This window comes from Pseudorca crassidens, chromosome 13 (genome assembly GCF_039906515.1).
Source record: "Pseudorca crassidens isolate mPseCra1 chromosome 13, mPseCra1.hap1, whole genome shotgun sequence".
NCBI lineage: Eukaryota > Metazoa > Chordata > Mammalia > Artiodactyla > Delphinidae > Pseudorca > Pseudorca crassidens.
Window position 1 is genome coordinate 44,013,012 of NC_090308.1, and position 19,262 is coordinate 44,032,273.

General features: G+C 33.9%; 1 long non-coding RNA gene across 1 annotated transcript in view; it reads right to left on the minus strand.

Moving 5' to 3' along the window:
• Nucleotides 1-1,430: 1,430 nt before the first annotated feature.
• Nucleotides 1,431-19,262, minus strand: part of LOC137204995 (uncharacterized) — a 44,975-nt gene continuing 27,143 nt past the window's right edge. The window contains exon 3 of the long non-coding RNA XR_010933946.1: nucleotides 1,431-1,550. This is a non-coding gene — a long non-coding RNA (uncharacterized lncRNA). The remainder of the gene's footprint in view (nucleotides 1,551-19,262) is intronic.

Consider the following 19,262-nt stretch of genomic DNA (forward strand, 5'->3'; position numbering starts at 1 on the left):
TTCACCCAAGTACTGTAGTACTCTATTACCTGGCGACAGCTTCACTTGAGTAACGTGCCCCCTGAATGCTTTTCTTCGCAATACCTACAGCACACATAAAATATGTCCCATAGGGATATGTTCCACTTGAAAACATTATTAAAATGTCATAATATTTTCCAGCATATATCTTGCTGGCATGGTTGGGTCAGGAATACAGTCAGAGCCTAACAGAAAATAATGTCTCTTCACACTTCGTGCAAAATTTTTTACAGAGAAGGCAAATTTGAAAATGACTGTCACCGGACTTATGGCAAATTTCAAATGAGCTCATTATATGCAGTTTATTGAAGCTTTCCATATGCCCACAGGCAATTCATTATGTAAGGAATAAACAGAATACATGGAGAAATAAAGTGCACATGACATTAAAGAAACAATACTTCTAAATCTGTAAGCACAAGAATTAAAGTTAAAAAAACCTCAGTTTCCCATACTTATTTTCTAAAATCTATCATAATTTAAAAAATCATGTTGTAAGAGGAAACCAAAATAAGTTATATATACATACATTCATATACAAAGGAGAGTTTATATCTGAGGTAAAGCCTCTTACTGAACTGAAGGCAGTAACTTAGAATGTTTAAACAGATTTGAATAAACTTGACCTCATTCATCCATGTTGGAAAATATCTAAATGTGAATTGCTATAATGACCTGAAAACTATTAATTATTTTATATGCATTGTTATTTTTCCCGTGTGTAGATAGCTTACATCTATAGCATCAAAAAATCTTTCTCTAGTCTACTTTTTATTGTCTACACAGATTTTACAGTTTTTAAGACCAAATTATTTTTTTTAATTTATCCAGTTCCTTCATATATACCTTCTTTTCTGTTTAAAAATAACAATTTTTAACTTTTTCATTATTCACTGTGTCTGCAACAGTAAGAACCTGTTTAGGAGAGAAATGGAATAACATTTTTTTCTAATGTCTCAATAGGCCAAATTCATAACATAATAAAATATATAGATATCAAATATTTATATATTCCCACATTTTAAAAATAATGCTTTAATCCATTTGAATAAGAGAGTATACATCATGTAAAAATGAAATAAAACTGAGAATACTTTAGATATTTCTGATTTTTAATAAACATTATGATGTGTTTCAAATTCAATCAAGATGGATACCATTTGGAGGAATTGGAAGTTTAATCTGTACTGTTGTGTGACTATGTCATGGCCCAGGTACAGAGGCATACTGAGTTGTCAATGATCTGGAAAATGGCATGAGGCAACATTTGAGTCTGCAAATATACTCTTCTTAGTGGTAGAATGAATCTTCTAATTAACGTACATATCAGCTATTACTAGGATGTAATTTGTGTTTTCAGTATATCACCTATAAAAATTGCTTACCTACATTCGCTCTAATCTATATTTCCTTCTCAGCAGAAGCCCAATAACGAAAACACATTTGATCTGCCTCTTTAATCATTGCATCCTAATGTTTTATTCTGTTCAGCTGGCAAAAACAAAGGCAGAAATGCTCTATGTGGCCTTCTGTGGGAAAACAAGAAAAGGCACTGTTACGGAGGGAAGAATCATGTATGTCAGAGACTTTTGAAAGGAGTTAGCATGGAAATCAGTAGAAAGGGAATTATTTTTTACCTTTTAGAGGAAGAAGGTGGGAATACTAAATCGAAAGAAAGCTTACTGCAAGGCCAAAAAGACAACTATTGTTGGCAGCTTTAAAATGAAATGAAACACCTCACTTCCAGCAGAAGGTTGCACATTGTCCCTGGTGAGACAAAGAATTAAATACTTGTCACGGGTAATCTATGGCTGACATTCTGAACGTTATGGCAGAGTAAGGTTGCAGCCGTCTCTGGTAGCTGTTTTCTCCCAGTTGAGCAATGAAAAGCCAAGGACAAAACCTCAGTTCAATGGTTCTTTTCCCCTTCACACTACCCTTTCTGATTTATCCGCAGGAATGGATTTGAAAGGAAAAAAAATGTTTAACAGAGTTACTCAGAGAGGTACAATGGTGTCCACAGTTTACAGTCAAAATATTATTTTGCTTGAATTTCCAGTACTGTGGCACGATTAACCCAAGTGTTAGGTATTGTGACTCCCAGTGTTTAGTCCCTGAGAGCAGGCATTCAATATAAAGTAAACAGAATTTTACTGAATACCCCTAGTTGATCTCTCACCAGATTCATATGTATATAAATCTAATTTGGGGCTGGCCTTAACACCTGCCTTGAATAGTGACTACCTGAATTTATATGAATGAGGAAAAGGATGGTCCAAGTGTTGTACTTCTGTTTTTACCCTTTCACTTCATATTTTCTGACCCTTTACTGATGAAGGAAGAAGTTTAGCAACTCAAATCCATGAACTAGGATTTGCATTACTGAAGAGTTGGAAATGTTTGTGATTGCAAAATTGCACAGTTATTTCACCACTCTTTCGGTATACAAAGCTACTTATGCCAAGGGTAGATTCTTAGGTCATATTTCTAGGAAGGCATTTATCCAAGGTTTTCATAGGTCAGTGTGTGGTTTTAACTTAATACAGAGCTAGAAGAATCTAGCTAGAGGAATCTAGAGGAATAATGGTTCACATAGCTCTTGAGCCATTCCTCTAGAATATCTATAGGGTCAGCCAAGCTAATGCAATTAGTTTTTCATCAGAGAACTGACCGTGCTGTAGTTTAAGTCCAGAAATAGTAGGTGGAAACTTCAGCTAACCATAGACATAGCCAACTGCAACATGACTCTCTCTTGTATATGGCCAAGAAATTATATGGCAAATGGCATTAAAATATTCAGTGATATGTAGATTCATGAACAAGTATGTCTATATGTGGATGGTCTATACATATGCATTATATACAAATACACGCACACATTCTTAGAGTATGACAAACGATTTTCAATCCCCTCAGCATTTCACTGTGAATGCTGTTTTCAAATCTTTAAAGTGAGTCCTTTGAACCCTCTATGATTTCTACAACCTTCTCCAATTCATGGCCCAGAGGAAGCAATGATGAATGAAATGAAAATGTATTGTCACAGTTTTTACACATAAGCATATGGATTTTATTTTAGTTCAGCTAAGAATCTAGAATTAACAGTTTAACATTAAAAAGAAAATGGGATTATGTATACACAAAGAATTCACATAGCAACCCAGCATCTACTGAGATTATTTTCCAGTAACATTCTCAATGATTTTTTTTCATTCTGAGTAGGCATGGAAACCAGTTCACTGCCCAACTTCAGCTTGAGTCACTTGAAGTTAGTGTGCTCACCTCCAAGTTTTCCCGCAAATGTCATTTCTCACTGAGGTCTACGTAAAACACCCTCTCTAGAAGTTAAACTCACCTGATTTCCTGTCATTCTTTTTTTTTTTTTTTGCGGTACGTGAGCCTCTCACTATTGTGGCCTCTCCCGTTGTGGAGCACAGGCTCCGGACGCGCAGGCTCAGGGGCCATGGCTCACGGGCCCAGCCGCTCTGCGGCATGTGGGATCTTCCCGGACCGGGGCATGAACCCGTGTCCCCTGCATCGGCAGGCAGACTCTCAACCACTGCGCCACCAGGGAAGCCCCTCCTGTCATTCTTGATCCCTCTTATCCTGCTCTAATGCTTTTCTCCATAGTAATACCATCTTCTGGAATAGCATATGTTTTTACATGTATTATGTTTGTTGTCTGTTTTCCACATTCAAATGTAAACTCCACAAAACTGGGTATTGTTCCTTGAGTTTATCACCTAGCTGGGACCCATGACTGGCATGAAGCAAGTATTCAAGAAATATTTGCTCAATGAATTTCTTCTTTTGAATGTGAGATCTTGGAAATGCTCTTTGCCAATCTATTTTTTGAATAAGTGGGGTTATGCTGCAGTAACAAACAACCCTTGCATCTCAGTGAGTTAGAACAGTAAAGATCGATTTCTCACTCATGCCACCTGTCGGTCATGAATCAGGTAGGGGCTTTGACCTGTTTTCATCTGTCAGGTAGTCAGGTTGAGGGAGGCTGCACCTCAGTGTCTCCACTATTGTCAGAGCATGACAGGCAAACATGGCAAATGATGTGCTGACTCTAAGGATTCCAGTTGGAAGTGATACATGACTCTTCTATTTATATCTCATTTACTAATGCAAATCACATGGTCACATTAACTTCCCACAGCCAAGGAAGTGCCATCCTGCCATGTGCCCAGATAGAAAGTGGAATATATCAGTGCGTGCTTGGTGATCAACACACATCACAGTAAATAATTGTTATTTTTTCCAACAAGTCACTGGTACACATATGTATGCAACATGTATGAAATGGAAGAATATAAGTATAGGTCTACTAAAATTGAATTATTTTCTTGAAAATTTCACAATTTTACTTATGTCATGACTAGCCCTATAACTTCAACGGACAGAAATCCTCACTGCAAGGGTCCTGGAGGAAAGATTGGATGGAAAGCATTTAATAGAAGGGAAACAGATGCAAGCACAGGAGTTGGTCTTTCCTTTTTTTTTTTCTCTGTGTCTTAGAGTGCTAAGACCTTTTTCTTTCATAAAGAATTGAACTCTAACTTAAGTCAAAAGCAATAAGCTGGCCTCAGCATTTTTCCTCCTCCTTTTTCCACTACTTCTGTCCTCTTCCCTTCTCTCTCTTTTTTTTAATCTCTTCCACCTTTTGATGTTGCTGTTTTCTCTTTTTTTGAAAATGGAAATAACTTACTTCTTAAATTTTTCTGTATATAAAAATAAGAGAACAGCGTCAGAGTTTAGAAAAGAAGAAACAATTATCTGAAATCTCAGCTTTATTTTAACCACTATGTATGCAGTGTTACTATTTCTCCCTCCCTCTCCCCCTCTCTCTAGCTCACACACACACACACACACACACACACGCACACACACACCCCACAACATTCATTCAAATACATGGAAATACACCATCCACATTTATTTATTGAGATGTAATCATACTATGTGTACTGATTTTTGAGGATTTTGTTCCCTCACAAATACATTGTGATCTTTTGTAAAAAATAAATTTAAATCTACTTCAATATTTAATGTTTGTGTAAAAATAATTGATGAATTCAGAATATTGAACACACAGTCTTCTTTTTTTGTGGTAAAATATATATAGCACAAGTTGTCATTTTAACTGCTTTAATGTATACAGTTCAGTGGCAATAATCACATTCAAAATGTTGTGTAACCATCATCATCATCCATTCCTAGAACATTCTCATCACTCCAAACAGAAACTATGTACCCCTTAAGCAGTAACTTCCCATTCTCCGTTAACCACAGCCCCTGGTAACCTTTAATCTTCTTTCTGTCTCTGTCACTTTGCCTGTTCTAGATAATACATACAGGTGAAATCATACAGTATTTCTTATTTTGTGTTTATCTTACTTCATTTAGCATAATATTTTCAAGTTTCATCTCTGTTGTAGCATGTATCAAAGCTTCATTCCGTTTTATGGCTGAATAGTATTCCACTGCATATATATGCCCCATGTTTTGTTTATCTAGTCATCTGTTGATAAACCCTTGGAGTGTTTCTATCTTTTGGTTGTTATGGAAAATGCTGCTATGAACATTGGCCTACAAGTATCTGTTTGAGTTCAAATCTTTTGGGTATATACATAGGAGTGGAATTGCTGGGTCACATAGTAATTCTATGTTTAACTTTTTCAGAAACTATTTTCACAGTGACTGCACCATTCCATATTTCCATCAGCAATGCGCAAGGGTTACAATTTTCTCCACATCCTCTTCAATACTTGTTATTTTCCTTTTTTTCCACCTTAAATTATAGCCTTCTTAGCAGCTGTAAAGTAGTATCTTATTATGGTTTTGATTTGCGTTTCCCTAGTAACTAAGGATGTTAAGATCTTTTCATGTACTGATTGGCCATTTACATTTTTTTGAGAAATGTCCATTCAAGTTCTTTGCTCATTTTGAATTGTTTTTTTTGTCTTTTTGTTGTTGAGTTCTAAGAGCTCTTTATATATTCCAGATATTAAACCTTTATCAGATATATGATTTGCAAATATTTTCTCCCCTTATATGGATTGTCTTGATAGTATCCTTTGATACACAAAAATCTTTTCCCAGTGCCTACTGAAGGATGTTTAGGAAGTGTCCAGACTTTTTCAGTATTATTCACAATTTTCCAGTTAAGTATTCATGTCCTTGCATCTATGCATGCTTTTTTGAATAATGACTTGTAGAAATAAAATTGATAGATGAGGCCTTCCCACTTTTAAGACTTTTGGTAAATAATAACTCAATCCCTTTACTCAAGTTGCTCACCAGTACTATATGGAAATACCTAATTTTCCCCAGATTCACTCACATTATCTTTCTTTTTCATCCTTTCATATAATAAAATGTTTTTTTAATGACTTTATATTTTTGGAGGCCAAATTACAATGCCTGTGTAGGGAAAACTTTTTGGACACAAAAAGTTTAGAAATCTTTAAAATAAACAGATATTTAAATGCAATAGTTAAGCTTGTAAACAAAGAAAATCCAGGAACTACTTGAAATATACATTTTAAATGAATAATATATGATTTATTAAACTAATAATTTATAAAGTTAATCATTTTGGAATTCATCTATTGTTCAAAATGAATTTTTGCTTTCTCACTTGCACAAATGAAGGTGCAGCTAATAATAATTCCCATATGTAAGACAAATGCATTACCATATGAACAGTATTTACTAAAGACAACTCACATGCTAATAAATAGTCCCATGTCACAATTTTTTGTTTCTTAGAAATTCTAAAGTTTCATTTGGAAATTACTTAAGCAAATAATTAACACTTAAAGATATAATGATTGCAATAAAATGAATATGAGTCATTTAAAACCTGATAATTGCTTGTAGAAAATACTTATTAAAAAAAAGTAACTGAAAATATTCAGAGATAAACAGTGTTTCTTGCATATAAAATAATTTAACTTATACTTAAGTTAAATATGTAATTAATTTAACTTATACAAACTTGTTTGTCTTATACAAACAAGAGTTCATATTTATAAACACTGGAAATTATTAGATTTAACGATTATATCACATACCGTGTTAATCTGAGATTAAGAAATACTCTAACTGGCATGACATGAAGAAAAGATCATGAAGCTTTGCGCTGAGACAGTCCTAGATTTCAAACCTGCTTTGAGCCTTACTATCTTTGTGACCTTGGGCAAGTTACACATATTTTCTAGGTTTCATTACCTTCATCCACAAATAAAGATGAGAATATCAGCTTCGTTGGGTAATTGCTGGGATTAAATGAGATAATGTATTTATCTACCACAAGGCCTAGCAAATAATATATAATCAATATGTGTTAGTTCTGCCTTCAAAAAAATATACTAAGTGTATAGTATCTATAATACATGGAAATGAGAGCTCAAGGCTTTTCTGTGTGCTATTCTTCCACAGAAATATGTGGATGAAATTGTTTGTACCTTAGTTTGATGTTTGTTACTCTGATTTTACATAGTTATTTTGTTCTGTTAAATGCTTAATAGTAGCCTGTGGTGTTATTTAAATAGTGAGCGATTTGTCTCTGTAATTAGAAGCATCTTTACCTCTAATTCTAAGACTTGCATTAATATCAGTGGGAGGTTGATGTGACTATAATACGTAAGGAGGCAATCATAGAAATTCCCACCTAGCAACTAACCAATGGGTTCTCTCGGAAAGGGAATTCCATATGTCCCTCCTGTTGAGATGTTTTAATTCATCACTACACACTGCCTATACTAATTAACATGTGCGGTGTTTACACAGGTTATGGAATAGATAGTATTTGCTTTTAGAAAAGGTAATTGCATGAAAAACTAAAGTTGATTCTATTAGAGGCAAAGATTTATGTGATAAATAAACCTGCTCTCCTAAAGGTTGCATGCAATTATTGTGAGTCCCAGAATTCAGGACATCTGAATACAGACCTGGCACATGATAGGCATTGAATAAAAATCGTTCAGAACAATATTGAATAGATAAAGATAATAAAAATAGAAAGAAAATAAATTATTGTGACTTTTAGCATCCTATGAGGGTGCTGAAGTGGACCATGAATCAGTTACCTGTTCACAAGATAACTGCAAGCATAAGAATTTTTCTCAAGAAACCCTGATCTATTAATTAAAAATTAAAAAGCAGGAGCCATCACTGTGTGAGGATGCCACCACCTCATGAGAACACATGCTGTCTTCTGACCTTGCTCATTATTGTTCAGGCCTGTAGTTCTTTATACTAAAGGTCAGGCCTGTAGTTCTTTATACTAACCTTGATCCTGCTGATTTGCAGTCTACCACTTTAAAACATCATGATGAAATGTAAAAACAAATGGAAATATTGATAACTTGATTGCTCTTCTTTCATAGTTGCAAATAGAATGTTTGAGAAATACATTGAAAATAGCCAGGTTTCAAATGGGAAATTTAATCTCCAGTTTTCATTAACTACCCCAGCTTTACTCTAATGATTATTACATTTTTCATTTCCTCTTCTGAGTCTATTTATTTCTCCCCCTCCATTTCCTCTGGGAGCCATCCTCACTAGGAACTGGGGAATCCTGAGGGGTACAGAATGGCTGTTTGCAGAGCCTTCTTATCTAAAAGTAGTATCTATGATCCTGAGGGGAAGGAGGTGCTTGCTCAGAGATGCTTAATGCTCTCCAAGCTTATTTTTAAAAAGCACCATTTGGGCCTCCAACCAGCTTAGCTCTAGGGCTTGTTTCTTTCTGCTTTCATGTTAAAAAGCTCCTTTGTCAAAGCCCTTAGGCCCAGTGGTGATAACTGCTACAGAAAAATACTAGTGATGGAAAGATATATTTTCAATAACCCTTGACTTTTATTAGTTCAGCCACTGCTAGAATAAAGGATGAGTGGGCCCTTGATATTTTAAATGTTCTATGTCCCCCTCCATATACTTTCCAGGTCAGCATTCTTTACTGATGAAAATTCTGGTCTGGATTTTGGTTTGCTGTCATGGGGAGAAGTGTCTGCAATTATCTACCTCTGAGCTTTGGTTGTTATCCCCAAAAGCCTAAGGACAATAATGGTAGCATGAGCTTTGTAGTGTGTGTGTGTGTGTGTGTGTGTGTGTGTGCGTTTGTGTTTTAATTTTCATTATGTCTGAAAATGAGGCATCAGATTAATAAATCTGTAGGAGTGTGTTTGGAGAGGGGAGTTTCCTGAAATAGGGGAGAACAGTGCAATCTTCTGTGCTAAAAAATTTAAACATAATCAGGAAGATTTTTAAAAATCCCACATAAAACTTCTCAGAAGAGCTCTGTAGCTTCAAGTCAATGTTATGGATAAATTTTTAAAACTCAATTATCTGTAAAACTTTTACTAGCCCACAATTTTTCAATATCTCTTTCTACATTAACTGTTGCTAGAATGAAATGCATTACATAACAAGAAATAGCACAAAGATGTATGGAGCTAATGTTATTATTTTTAGAATAATTTCAAGTCTGCTCAAATTTAATCCAATCTAATTGTTCAGGTATCCTAGGATAGCAGATTCATACTAATCTATACATTACACTGGGAAAAATTTAGCTCATGCATTTGGCAATAAATTAAAAGTTGACTTTCAAATGTGTAGAGATGAGCTAGATTTATTGCCCTCTGACTTTCAAAGCAGCCTTCTCAGGCTTTCAATCAAATGACCAGTGGTACAGTGAAAAAAGCACTAATATGTAAGCTAGGAAAAGTGGGTTCTAGTAATGACGTTGAATGTGGGCAAGTTAGTTAATGCTTTTGGATCTCTGGTTGCTCATATGTAAAATGAAGGTGCTTGATTACAGCATCTGAGGATCATTTGAATTAGAAAATTCTGTTTTTATTAAGAGATGCCATCTATAATTTTTGCAAAACTGTTGAAGTCAATTTGAGATAAAATTAGTTGAAAACTTTATAAAATGGAAGAATTTTTCATTTATATAGATTTCCAGATATATTCTGTCATCTTGGCACTGATATTATATCATTAGTTCATTGTAAAATAATTTTAAATACCATCTTACCTGCTCCTGTTCTTAGGTTTGTGTTAGAAAAGAATGTATCTAGAAAGAAGCTGATATTGCTTTTATTTTATATAGCACCTTACATATTTTATAAAGGGCTTTCTTACATTTTATCTGGTATGATGTGCAAAAGAAGTCCCATGAGGTATATAGAATGGGAATTATGGTCACCATGTTAAGTTTGAGATAAATGAGGTTAAATAAATTTTTCAAGTTCATATAAAAATAAAAACAGAAAAGGGCACCCTGCAACACTGTTGGTGGGAATGTAAATTGGTGTAGCCACTATGGAAAACAGTATAGAGGTTCCTTAAAAAGCTGGAAATAGACCATATGATCCAGCAATCCCACCCCTGGGTAAATACCTGGAAAAGACGAAAATTCTAATTAGAAAAGATACATGCACCCCAATGTTCACAGCAGCATTATTTACAATAGGCAAGACATGGAAACAACTCAAGTGTCCATCAACAGTTGAATGGATAAAGAAGATGTGGTATATATATACAATGGAATATTACTCAGCCATAAAAAGAGTAAAATATTGTCATTTGCAGCAACATGGATGGAACTAGAGAATCAGACAGAGAAAGACAAATATTATTTGATATCCCTTATATGTAGAATCTAAAAAAAATGCAAATGAACCTACACACAAAACAGAAACAGACTCACAGACATAGAAAATAAAGTTATGATTACCAAAGAGGAAAGGGAAGGGGGGAGGGATAAATTAGGAGTATGGGACTAACAGATGCAAACTGCTATACATAAAATAGATATGCAACAAGGATTTACTGTATAGCACAGGGAACTACTGATATATTCAATATCTTGTAATAACCTATAATGGAAAATAATCTGAAAAATATATACGTATATATTTAACTGAATCACTTTGCTGTACCCCTGAAACTAATACAGTATTGTAAACCAACTATGCTTCAATAAAAATTAAATTAAATTAAAAAAAAATAACATCAGAAAAAGTCAAGAATAAGGTTTATATAAAATCAATCTTCTTTGTAAAAATAGGGCAGTCTGTAAGAGAAACAAATATAAGCACATAAAAAATGAAAATAGAAAACTATAAAATGATAAGGATATTAAATTTCAATATTCAGAAAGAGAAGGGACCGAAGTATACTTTCTTTAAAATAAATTTACAAAGATACTCAGTGACATGCTAGAGGTGTCAGTTTAGGAATATCCTTAGATACCTCTCTCTTTTCATCCTAACTTTGCAACTTATTACTAGTTAAAACTCATACCACATTTGCGTCATAGGAATTTGAGCTCAAGTATTTAAACATCAAGGGTAAAGGGTTCTTTGGACTCTTTTTGCATTTAATCAGCTTATACATTCTTCTCATCCTCTGATGAAATGAGAAGTTTGAAAGACTCGAGAGATGAGTCTGATCTAGGGAAGAATTTGGAAGAAAGATGGCGGCAGACTTCCTGAGTATAAAAGTAGTTATTCCAACAATGTTGGAGGAAGACATCAAAAAGACATGACTGCCATTTTACCATCAAGCTGGACTGAGGCAGTTGGAGGCTTTCTACCTCCTCCCCTGTCCTTGAAATGTGCATTTCACTTGCCGTCCAAGTTTCCAGAAGTTGATCCAAGTATACAGCCTTGAGAAAGTAATATGGCATTGAGACTGTCTGAACTGGGTATGTGATTGAACCCAATTAAATCCTCTATATAAATTTTTAACAATCTGGTTAGCCAGTGCAGAAATCTGCTCATGTTGTGGCCACCAAGATAAGACTCCTAAGTTCTCTTAATAAACTTAATAATCTGAAATATATATATACATATAGCTGAATCACTTTGCTGTGCACCTGAAACTGACACAATATTGCAAATCAACTATACAGAAAAACAAACAAACAAAAACCAACCCTGCCCCACCTATCAAACTGGAATAGCCTGCCTCTTTCTTTGGTCTCTCACGTGCCCTCCTGTTACAGGTTGGTTTCAGATTACACCCAGGAAAGCTCCCCAGGAGGTTATGAAGCAACAAACAAGCAGCAGCATTAGATTAAAAATAAAAACTAAACCTTCTTAGATTAGACTTGAATGTACTGAAACAGGCTTTGAAATTCCATAATCAATAAATATGCTTTGATAAAGACTGTCATCGATTTATTCAGATGCCAGTTATGATGTGTTTAAACAAATCATTTGAACCTGCCAGTTGGTGGAATCCAATGGTGGAATGCCATAGTAAAATTGGTTTTAGATTTAAAAGCATATAGTATGTTGTTTGTTTTAGATCTAAAATCCATGTAACTATAGGACAATATATGAAGCTTAAAATTCATATAATTAAAACATAATTTAATTAAGTACTATAGTTGGTATGGTCATTGATTGAAAAATACATGCACCCCAGTGTTTATAGCAGCATTATTTACAATTGCCAAGATATGGAAGCAGCTTAGGTATCCATCAACAGATGAATGGATAAAGAAACTGTGGTATATGTATATACAATGGAATGCCACTCAGCCATAAAAAAGAATGAAATTTTGCCATTTGCAACAACATGGATGGACTTGGAGGGCATTATGTTCCCTGAAATGTCAGAGAAAGACAAATATTGTATGGTATCACTTACATGTGGAATCTTAAAAATACAACAAACTAATGAATATAACACAAAAGAAGCAGACGCAGAAATAGAGAGCAAACTTGTGGTTACCAGTGGTGAGAGGGGAGGTGGGGCAATATAGGGGTGGGGGAATGGGAGGTACAAACTCTTGGGTGTAAGACATGCTCAAGGATATGTTATACTGTACAGGGAATATAGCCAATATTTTGTAATAACTGTAAATGGAGTGTAACCTTTGAAAAATTGTACACAAAATATAAAAATTAAATTAAAAAATGAGAGTAGTCAAGATACAAATGTCCAATTCTGACTTCAGATATTAAATGTAAGTACACAAAGTGTGGTGATATTGACAGCAGAGATGAAGTCAAAAAGAGGAAGTATTATTGAGAAAGTTTGTATCATTTTAGACTTTGAGTAAAAAGAAAGTAAATTACTTTGAAAAACATTTTAGAAAATAGAAGAGCACATAATTTCTGGTTAGTAACTGATGTTATTGGCATTAGTCAACTGTCTCATATATTTGGAGGTGATGATACATCTGTTAATTCAGACTAATGCATATATATATATGCACGATTTTAAAAACTTGATGACAGCAAATGAATATATGGCTCTACATCTGATGACATTAAAGAGAAAATGATCTGCACATATTGCACTATAAAAACAGAATAGTGGTGGTAAATAAGCCTAGATTCCACGACTGTATTATAATACACGGTCACTCATTTGTGTTCTACTGTCAGTCTAATACATTTCATTTCTCTTCATGAATAAGTTCACACTGATCTGTAAAAAATAAATATCTTTTGGTCAAATGATAGTTAGATTTGTAAATACTAGATTTATTTGCAGCATCTGAGATAATAATATCAGCAGGTACATGGAAATGTGTTTTTCTGGAAGAAATTGTGTACATGATGCTATTAGAAAAATACTATTTCCTTCACTATTCTACCTCCGACACCAAGTTGCACAAAGTAGATATCACTTTGCAAATATTCATGGGTATTTCTTCTTACTGGTTTAAAGTCAGTGATTATTGCATGTTTAAATAATAATGATTGGATTGTGAATGCAAATCTCATAAGATTGATGAGGCAAAAATCGTGTTATCAATATTGACAGAACATTAACTTTATCATTCAATGACTTATTAGTGGCCAGTCACTGACCTTTCATAGGTGAAAATAAACAACAACAAAATACTCTAAAGCCCCACATGATAGGCCTATTTGAGTTAGGTGCTGTTTCATACTTGTATGTGAATTAATTCATTGGTTTAAGCTAAATAAATAAATAAATACATTCCAGACACTTGGGCATATAACACTGAGCAAAAGAAGAAAAACATAAAAGCATAAATATACATATAATAAAAATATACTGTAATAAAAATAATAGATGAAATTGACCAATTCCTTGAAGAACACAACATACCCAAACTCACACAGGGAAAAACAGATAATCTAAACAGGCCTATATCTATTAAAGAAATTTTATCAATAATTAATAACCTTCCAAAAAGAAACACCATTACTAGATGGTTTAACTGGTGTATTCTATCAATTTTCTAAGGAGGAAATAATACTAATTCTATACAAATCCTTCCAGAAAATAAGAGAGGGAACACTTCCTAAGGCATTCCAAGAAGCCAGCATAACCCTGATATGAAAACCAGATAAAGACATTACAAGAAAGGATAAATGCAAACCAATATCTCTCATGAATATAGAAAAAAAAAAGTGAAATCTTCATTATTGTGGTAATGCTCATTTTGGATCATTTCTTCTCATAATGTAAGTTCATATGCTAGAGCCATAACACATAGTTTCCAAGTATCTAATTCAATTTGCAATATCAGGATAAACCTTGATTAGAGAACTCAGCCTGATAAGATTAAATCAAAGAGGTATAGGTCATACCTCTTTTGCAGTTGAATGGCATATTTCTCCCCTGTCTCAACAGACCAATCCTCATCCCTGCATAATTGCTTTTCCATATTGTTCAATAATCTCTTGTATTCTTCTTCATCAACCTGGAATAAACTTATTCCTCCCACTCTCACTTTTCTTCTTTGAGACCATTTAGAATTTATATCCCTCCTGGACCTTCCTAAAAGACTTACTAATTTATCATAATCTATAACAATTATAACTTTAGCTTAACTAAGTTTTATTTTCTTGTTCTCCCTAAATTTAAGAAAATATGGAGCTAAAAATCCCCCACAATATGTTTGAGATCTGAATGCATGTGCTAAAGCACCAGAATGTAATCAATGAAACTCAACTATGTTCAATATAATTTTGTAAAAATAGTAATATTCTACTGTGGATTAAAGGAAAAAAATCAGATTTTTATATACAGGAGCAACGTCAATGGAAAATATCATGGAAACAAAAGAATGTCTCATTCTTTTCCTAGCACATACAAAGTGCTAGGAAAACAGAAACTAGATGTGACATAGTGTTTAAAGTGAAGGCTTCTCCCTCTGATGATTGAGTATAGTTTTGCTTCTGAAGGAGTTTCAGCAAGACTAGCAATTGCTGGATGCCAAGAAACAAGGGCTTGAAGTGATACCACTCCAAGATATCTGAGTAACAAAACCAATAGTAGAGAGACGGAACAAGTGTGATTTGATTGAAGAGAGCTGACAAAATTGTTTTAACTGTTTGCAAGACATCATACTGGCTATAGGCTTAACAGAGAAAAATCAGCTCTGAGTATGGAAAAACATCGAAGATTTCCCATGGTCACTCTGGAAAAGTAGGTTTTAATGAAGCAAATGAATTTTCCAGCTGATGGATCCCTGCTGCTTTTATTTACTCACTTAATGATTGATATAAACAATTTTATGATTAAAATGTTTATTCTGTTTTTCTGTAATTTAAATTATCTCATTAGCTTGGGGGACCCTGACAATTAGATATACAACTCTTTGCACATTCTAATTTATAACACTTCTGCACATTCTATTACATTTTATTATTTTCTGCCTATATTTTTCCCTTTAAATTAGAATTTCTCAAACTTCTTTTTGTAAATAAAAATCCGCATAATCTTAAATGTTAGAAATATATTTAAAGTTAAATGATAGTAAGATTAATGATGAATATCAGAGTGATGAGATATTATTTAGACCCTTACACTAAAGTTATCTGTACTAAGCTTAATGGTATCTAGCCTGAACTATAGCTCAGGTTTCCTATCCAGTCATACTTATTTCTACTGGTTGTTATACAAGTTAGAAACTTATGACACATAATCACTAGCTGATAAGAATGATGATGAGTGTTTCATATGTCTGACAGATAGTTCTAGATATTCGGATTGACAAGAAACCAAGACGAGATTTTACACTGAAAACCACTGTAAACTAAGGGGATAAGAATTTCAAAAGTAAAAACTACAAGTTTTCATATTTAACTTGGGTGAGAGAAGTCAGTGAGGCCTCGATTCATTTAGCTGTGGAAAGTTTTCTATTGTTCTAGTGTATCACTTGCATGTGGTGTCGAATATTCTCAAGAGTAATATGCCATTAATTAATTTCTCTGACAAGTGAAAATTTCGAGTCTAGGGGAGAAAATTCAATGTCTCAGCAATTTGCACTAAAATTGGGTCTTAAAAAATACTCTTTCCCTAATCTCAATTTTAAAAATCATAATTTTTTTTCACACTATTTGAGATACTGACACATCACTTAGCAAAGTGACTTAAAATTTTATAAATTATCTTTCTTGACATTATTGAGGTATACATAAATATTTTAAAATCTGTTCCTTATTTCGAAAGCTCATGCAAGTATCTTTCCCTTGACAGCTGTGTTCTACACTCAGAGGAAGTAAAATCTGTGCTTGCTGCCATTTCTCTGCATAGCACAAAGCAACAATGTATCCTTGGTGACCACAGTTTGATTATACTCCTAGTATTTACTGTATTATTCCGTATTTAAATAAAATCCTCAGTCATATTGTTGACCAGCTACTATTTTCTCTGAATGAAGCCATGTAAGGATTACAACATTTTAAAATACATTTATTAATTCCATTCCACGTGGCACTCATCTACTGTTTTCAGTTTGCATTATGTGAAAAAAGTTATTAAAAACACTTCTTGTCCTGCAGAAAACCTTTTCAGTAACAAACAGATACTATATATAGTATCTGTTTATATATATATATGTGTGTATATATGTGTGTGTGTGTGTGTGTGTGTGTGTATATATATATATATATACACACACACACACACACACACATATATACACACACTGAATCAATGCCAAGAAATGGTTCTACCTTTACCCATCACCGATCCTGGGAAGCAAACAACATATTAGTTATCCATGGGGTGGTGATTTCTTTCCCATTGTACAAAGCTGATGTTGAGCAAAGTTCTATCGTGCTTTTTTCATAGAAGGATTTTGCCAAGAACTTTTTCTGTATTTTGAACATATGTCATTAGCATTATATCTAGTTTTATGAACTTCATATATATTTATTTTAGAAAGTGAAACTTTTAAAATTCTATCTTTACTGATGAAGGATTAGGGGGAAATGTATCAGTAGGCCAATGAAATCCAGTTTTCAAAAATTCATCTTCCAATTGGCAATTTTGTTTTAGATTTTGTTGAAAAATAAACATCTTTTCAGGTTTATTTATTTCTCTGGCCAAGTCTTTTTTTTTTTTTTTAAGATCTTTATTGGAGTATAATTGCTCCACAATGGTGTGTTAGTTTCTGCTTTACAACAAAGTGAATCAGCTATACATATATACACATCCCTATATCTCCTCCCTCTTATGTCTTCCTCCCACCCTCCCTATCCCATCCCTCTAGGTGGTCACAAAGCACCGAGCTAATCTCCCTGTGCTACGCAGCTGCTTCCCACTAGCTATCTATTTTACATTTGGTAGTATATATAAGTCATGCCACTCTCTCACTTCGTCCCAGCTTACCCTGCCCACTCCCCGTGTCCTCAAGTCCATTCTCTACGTCTGTGTCTTTATTCCTGTCCTGCCCGTAGTTTCTTCAGAACCATTTTTTTTTTTTTTTTTTAGATTCCATATATATGTGTTACCATACGGTATTTGTTTTTCTCTTTCTGACTTGCTTCACTCTGTATGACAGACTCTAGGTCCATCCACCTCACTACAAATAACTCAATTTCGTTTCTTTTTATGGCTGACTAGTATTCCATTGTATATATGTGCCACATCTTCTTTATCCATTCATTTGCTGATGGACACTTAGGTTGCTTCCATTTCCTGGCTATTGCAATGAACATTGTGATACATGACTCTTTTTGAATTATGGTTTTCTCAGGGTATATGCCCAGTAGTGGGATTGCTGGGTCATATGGGAGTTCTATTTTTAATTATTTAAGGAACCTCCATACTGTTCTCCATAATGGCTGTATCAGTTTACATTCCCACCAGCAGTGCAAGAGGGTTCCCTTTTCTCCACACCCTCTCCAACATTTATTGTTTGTAGATTTTTTGATGATGGCCATTCTGACTGGTGTGAGGTGATACCTCATTGTAGTTTAGATTTTCATTTCTTTAATGATTAGTGATGTTGAGCATTCTTTCACGTGTTTGTTGAAAATCTGTATATCTTCTTTGGAGAAATGTCTATTTAGGTCTTCTGCCAATTTTTGGATTGGGTTCTTTGTTTTTTTGATATTGAGCTGCATGAGCTGCTTGTAAATTTTGGAGATTAATCCTTTGTCAGCCGCTTTGTTTGCAAATATTTTCTCCCATTCTGAAGGTTGTCTTTTCATCTTTTTTATGGTTTCCTTTGCTGTGCAAAAGCTTTTAAGTTTCATTAGGTCCCATTTGTTTATTTTTGTTTTTATTTCCATTTCTCTAGGAGGTGGGTCAAAAAGGATCTTGCTGTGATTTATGTCATAGAGTGTTCTGCCTACATTTTTCTCTAAGACTTTTAGAGTGTCTGGCCTTACATTTAGGTCTTTAATCCATTTTGAGTTTATTTTTGTGTATGGTATTAGGGAGTGTTCTAATTTCATTCTTTTACATGTAGCTGTCCAGTTTTTCCAACACCACTTATTATTTTCTCAGCACTCTTTCAGGTTTATTTGATCTAACACCAATAGAATCACATTCCGTAACAAGCTGACTCTTTTTGACTATTTGCATCTATAATGTTACTCTGAGTTCAGACATATACATTGATAACTTTGTAATATCTTCACTAAAACAGTTTTAAGTCCTTTTAGTCATTTGGTGAAATTCGACCATAAAACAGCACAAGAGAAACAGTACTGCCAACGATAAACAACACATAAGTGATATAAAAGTGTTAGATGGGAAAATTGTAACTTATTAACTGATATTGTACAATTTGCAAAAAAAAGAATATATCAATTATAAAATATAGTAGGATTTCTGTGAATATAGTAATTATTATATTCCAAAAGCATAAAATATATGTGTAGTGAGTTGAATAGTACCTTTCCCAAATTCATGCCCACCTGGAACCTCAGAATGTGACCCTATTTGAAAATAGTGTCTTTGCACATGTAATTAATATGAGGTCAACCTAGAGGGGT